This window comes from Mus pahari, chromosome 6 (genome assembly GCF_900095145.1).
Source record: "Mus pahari chromosome 6, PAHARI_EIJ_v1.1, whole genome shotgun sequence".
Lineage (NCBI taxonomy): Eukaryota > Metazoa > Chordata > Mammalia > Rodentia > Muridae > Mus > Mus pahari.
Window position 1 is genome coordinate 56948013 of NC_034595.1, and position 6496 is coordinate 56954508.

The window sequence follows — 6496 nt, forward strand, 5'->3', positions numbered from 1 at the left end:
GGGACTGTGAGTTTCCAAACCTGGTTTCACCCTCTCTTCCCTTTGTCTTTTAAATAAAAATTGCCTAGAAAACCAATATTCATTAACAGTGATGGGGGGAAAATACCACTAAGTTGAAAGGGGCTTGTGGCTTATGAGTTAACAGGGAGTGCTTGGGGGTCTTTTGAGGGATTCTTACAGTTTCAGAGGACATGAGCACTGAGTAGGTACCAAGCTCCTACATACCCTTCCAACTCCTCGTTTAGAGGTGGAGAAACTGAGGCCCATGCGAGAGAAATAAGCTATCTAAAGCAACAGAAGTCAGCTGAGGAATTGAGACTCGTGAGCTCTGGCTACAAAAGCTCCAGGCTGAATTAGTCAGTCTTCTCAAAAGAGAGCAAGAGGCAGAGATTAAATGTTGACCCTTTACTCGGGAGGTGGAGCCCAGGGTGTAAGAATGGTGGGCGTGGTGGGTGAGGGGGAAAGTCATAGAGCAAGGTGATGCCTCTTTACCTGCTGCCTTCTCACTGAGACTCAGTCCCACCACCAGCAGCAGCAGCAGGTTGCAGCCCAGAGTCAGAGCTCTTCTCAAGAGCTCCAAGGCAAAGCAGATCTCCACTCGGGAGAAACTGTACCAGCTCCCCAATCAAAGATGGGGAGCTGGTGGCTAGGCCAGTCTCCTCTTCACACCTCCTAGCTGAGGCAGCTTCGTGCATGCATCCCACGTTTAAGACCCTGCATCCCAGTTGCCCGGGCCTTCCCTGAGCCTCTCATACCAGCAAACCCCTCAGTTCTTAGAAAAATGGCAGAGCTGGTCAGTCTACCCCTCCCCCCGCAAAAAAAAAAAAAAAAGATCACAGTGTGACTCACTGGGTAGCATGTTTGAAGGCACATGTCATAGAGATTCCCTTCACCATGTCACTTCCCCAAGGTCATCTCCTGGGAACCCTATTAAGTGACTTACACTTCTGTCTGGCTCTCAAGAGTCTACTGAAGAGGGATCCAAGCGCCTAGTGCAGAGTCTGTTTCAGGCCACTCTTGCGTATGTTACATCACTATCTTCCCCATCTTCCCTCCTGCTGCTCTGGAAAGTTGGTCACAATGGTTGTGTGATCCATCTGTCTCCAAGGCACCTCTGTCAGAGAGCAATCTGAAGAAGTTGAATCTGATTGTCTTGGCCTAGGCAGCAGAATAATTCTGGCTTTGGATTGGACTTGAACATAGTCCAGAGAGCCTATATGTCAGAAACTTGGTTCCTAGTGTGACATGAGGAGAGGGAATGAGCCATTAAGAGGTGGGAGCTGCAGGAAGCTGGACTCCAGAAATTCAAATAGCCCCATTAAAAATGGGGTACAGAGTTAAACAAAGAATTCTCAACTGAGGAATACTGAATGGCTGAGAAACACCTGAAAAAATGTTCAACATCCTTAGTCATCAGGGAAATGCAAATCAAAACAACCCTGAGATTCCATCTCACTCCAGTCAAAATGGCTAAGATTAAAAATTCAGGTGACAGCAGATGCTGGCGAGGTTGTGGAGAAAGAGGAACACTCCTCCATTGCTGGTGGGATTACAAGCTGGTACAACCACTCTGGAAATCAGTCTGGCGGTTCCTCAGAAAATTGGACATAGTACTACCGGAGGATCCAGCAATACCTCCAACTGGTAATAAGGACACATGCTCCACTATGTTCATAGNAGCCTTATTTATAATAGCCAGAAGCTGGAAAGAACCCAGATGTCCCTCAATAGAGGAATGGATACAGAAACTGTGGTACATTTACACAATGGAGTACTACTCAGCTATTAAAAGGAATGAATTTATGAAATTCTTGGGCAAATGGATGTATATGGAGGATATCATCCTCAGTGAGGCAACCCAATCACAAAAGAAATCACTAGATATGCACTCACTGATAAGCGGGTATTAGCCCAGAAACTTAGAATACCCAAGATACATTTTGCAAAACACAAGAAAACCAAGAAGGAAGACCATCGTGTGGATACTTCATTCCTCCTTAGAATAAGGAACAAAATACCCATGAAAGGATATATATACAGAGACAAAATTTAGAGCTAAGATGAAAGGATGGACTATCCAGAGACTACCCCATCTGGGGATCCATCCCAACATCAGCCACCAAACCCAGATACTAATGCACATGCCAGCAAGATTCTGCTGAAGGGACCCTGATATAGCGGCCTCTTGTGAGGCTATGCCAGTGCCTGGCAAACACCGAAGTGGATGCTCACAGTCAGCTATTGGATGGAACACAGGGCCCCCAATGGAGGAGCTAGAGAAAGTACCCAAGGAGCTNAAGGGGGCTGCAACCCTGTAGGTGNAACAACAATATGAACTAACCAGTACCCCCTGAGCTCTTGTCTCTAGCTGCATATGTAGCAGAAGATGGCCTAATCAGCCATCATTGGGAAGAGAGGCCCCTTGGTCTTGCAAATTTTATATGACCCAGCACAGGGGAATGCCAGGGCCAAGAAGTGGGAGTGGGTGGGTAGGGGAGCAGGAGTTGGGGGGAGGGTATAGGGAACTTTCGGGATAGCATTTGAAATGTAAATAAAGAAAATATCTAATTTAAAAAAACATAAAAATGTTTTATTGAATAAATAAGAGAATAAAGAGGAAAAAAAAGAAGTGGGAGCTGGAGGGAGTGAGTAGGTCATTGGAACAGTCACCTTGGGAGAAGATGAGGAATTCTCATGGCCCCCCACTCTACTTCCATAATTGTGTTGTTAAGAAAGAGCAAGTCTAACCCTGCTGTGTGTGGTTTTTGTCCTCACACATACACCCTGCTCTGGTGCCATCTGCTGTGAGGCCCTTCAATGGAAGCCAAACAAAATTGTTCCCCTCATCTTAAACTTAGAGCTAAATAAAATTCTTAACTTTATACATTACCTAGCCTCAGGCATTTTTATAACAAGAGAAAACAGACAAGATAAGATGGTAACTAAGCTACCAAGGCAAGCCTGCCTGGTCCAAGAGTGTGTATGCAAAAATGTTTTTAGAGCTGCTTAAACTAAGAACCTATCTAAATGAATTAGCTGAGAATGACTAGCCTATCATTTCATAAGAAGCTATATGTAATTTATTACACGCTGTTTAAATTCTGGTTGGGGTATTTTTGAGACAGCTCTCTGTATCCTAGACTGTCTAGGAACTCACAGAATAACTCAGGCTGGTTTCCAAACCATGACAATCCTCCAGTCTCAGCCTCCCAGGTGCTGGGATTATAGATAGGAGCTACCACATCTGGATTCAGGTCGTTTTAATTGTATTTGTAAGGCTAAAATGATAGTCAAAAAATGCTTGCCTTGCAAGCATATGGTCCTGATGTTGACCCCAGGGGACACATGTAAAGATGACCGAGCACAGCAGTGCACTTGTAGGGCAGCACTGTGGATGAAAAGCACTGGCCGGCCAGCCCATCCCACCATCTTAAAAATGAAGATAAATGGCTCTTGTGCTAGCTAGTTTTATGTGAACTTGACACATGCCAGAGTCAACAGAGAGGAGGGAGCCTCAGTTGAGAAAAAATAAGATCATAAGGCAGGCAAGCCTGTAAGCCACTTTCTTAATTAGTAATTCATGAGAGAAAAGCCAGCCCATTGTGGGTGGTGTCATCCCTGGGCTGGTGGTCCTGGGTTCTATAAGAAAGCAGGCTAAGCAAGCCATGTGGAGAAAGCCAGAAAGCAGCACTCCCCCATGGCCTCTGCATCTGTGTCCAGGTTCCTGCCCTGCATGAGTTCCTGCCCTCACTGCTTTTGATGAGAAACTGTGTGCAGAAATGAAGCCTTTCCTCCCCAAGTTACTTTTGGTCATGATGTTTCATCACAGCAATAGTGACCCTAAGAAAGTTCCTAAGGGCTGGGCAGTGATGGCGTACTTTAATCCCAGCACTTGGGAGGCAGAGGTAGGAGGATTTCTGAGTTTGAGGCCAGCCTGGTCTACAGAATGAGTTCCAGGACAGCCAGAGCCACACAGAGAAACCCTATCTCGAACCCCCCGCCACCCCCACAAAGAAGGAAAGAAAGTTCCTAAGGGACAACATGTGAGGCTGTCCTACAGTGCCCATGCACACACACACACACACACACACACACACACACACTCCTATCCCTAAACACATACACACATCCCTTCCCCTACACACATAAGACCTTTCTTAATACTAAGGGCCAAACTAAAGTCCATATGTTCAAGTCTTAACCCCTTTTACCCCTAACTGCAACTGTATTTGGAGGTAAGTTTTTGCTTTTGTTTGTTCTTTTGTATTTATTGGTTGGTTGGTTGGTGTTGGTATTAGTGGATAAATGTAGGTCCTTCCTTATCCATGCTAAGTAAGCTCTACCCACAGACCCAGGACATGGGTCTTAGAAAGAGATAATTATGTTTAACTAAGACTGGCGTGCTTGTAAGATGAGAAAACCTTTGAAGACACAAAGGGAAGGCTCTCACAAGACTAGGAGAAAGCCCAGCAGCCTCTCCCTCTGCTCACACGTTGACCTCACATCTCCAGCTTCTAGAATCGTGAGATAGTCCACTTCTCTCTCCCAAGCCTCCTGGTATGTGGCAGCTGTCCTAGAAAACTTGCACCATGAGAAGGCCACTCAGCTACCTTAGCCATTCCTCTATCCCTGGTAACCGGGACACTCTTCACTTGAGACAGAAACTGATGAATAAATAATGTCACCTTAACATGCAAACAGCGTGTAGCTTTTCCTGACCACGCATGTGGTTTCACATATCTGAGTCTTTGCACATGTTGTTTTCTAGCATAACACTCCTTCCCGTTCCCTTCTACTATGTCCTACACTTTGCCCTGCCAGACAGAACTGGCCACTGTCTCTCCTCTGAGGCTCGAAGCTCTGCATTCACTCTTCTGAAACCTTTTTCATCTCTGAGCCCTAGGGCCTGGCCTTCAGGATGAGCCCAGTCATGAAAAGACTCACATCCCTCTACCTAGCTGGAATGCAGAGTCCCCATCTGCAGACCACTTGCTCTCTGATGGAGAGCAGACCTATCAATGTGTGAGTTACAGACTAGGTAATCACCAATATTTATCGGACTGAATTTATACACCAAATTGTGTCTCCATGGTCTGTCCTCCTATCAAATGGGCTCCATTTTCCAAGGCTACACTAGAGCCCTGCTCTTCCAGAGTGTCTTAACTGATGCTTCCCTGGCAAGCATTTTAGACTCAGCCCAGGGCAAAGTACATTCTCTGACCCAGACATGTGACCTAGTAAGACTGTCCTTGGCTGACCTCAGAGTAGATCAAAACTCTGAAGGCAGCACCCACCAGACCCCTTCCCAACCAGCAAGGACTGCTGGCCCCCAGGGTTCCTGGTGAGCAATCCTCCGTATCATCAGCCCGCATTTTGTTTTAAGAAACAAAAATCTGTGAGTAGAAAACCCTGACTGGAGCCATCTGCCCTCCCCCAAAGCTTGAAAGACTCTGCATATGGCCTCCCTAAGCCTCCGAACTCCCCTCTGCTGCCACGCAGGAATTCCATTTGGAGGCAAAACCAGGGGGCTGGCTAGCAGGGAGGGGAAGCCGAGAGGTAGGCCAGGCACATCTGGACAGCTTTCCTTTGTAAATTCAGGAGACTGCAGGGAATCACTCTCTCCCCCTGACAAAGGAAATGGCCCATGGTCAGAAACTGATGACTTGCAAACCGCACACAGGCAACAGGGTTATTGTGCTGGGGGTCCATGGAGCTTGGGAAAAATAAAGAGCAAATCGCTTAACAGGGTTGTGACAGCTGTGGCAGGACCAGAACCCCACCCCCATCACAGTACCCCCCATCCCCTAGCACCAGCCAGGAGAGACAGCTCTGAAGCATCCCTATGGTTCAGGGTCCCAAAGGCCCCTTTACCTATCCAGATACTCAATTATTCAGTGCCAATATTTTTTTAGTGTGTGTGTGTGGGGGGGGGTGTTCATGTGGGTGTGTGCTTGGGTGTATGTGTATGAGCAGGCAAATGCTTTCACGTGCTTACAAAGGTCAAAGGTCAGTATCACACTGCTCTCCACCTTTTTTTTTTTTTTTTTTTTTTTTGAGGCCAGGTCTCACAGTGAGCCCAGAGCTCCACAGCTGGCTAGACTGGCTGGCCAGTGAGCCCTCAGGCTCTGTCTCTGCCCACCTGTTAATGAGGTCCCAGGTACCTCCTTGACTCGGTCAGCTTTTCCGTGAGTTCTGAGAACCACAAATAGGTCCTTGCACTTGCACGGCACATAAGCAGACTTTACCCGCCGAGCCATCTCTGCAGTCCCACCATTAACTCTGGGAGGAGTGATAACAAAGATTTCCCTTGTCCATCCTTTGGTCTTGCCCTCCTCTCTGTGGTCTCCGCAGCTAGGGCTTTGGTGTGCTCTTAGAGCCTGGGCATGCCAAGCTTATGCCTGGGCAATTGGAGGTTATACCTGTACTGGCAATTTTGTGTCAACTTGACACAGCTGGAGTTATCACAGAGAAAGGAGCTCCAGTTGAGGAAATGCCT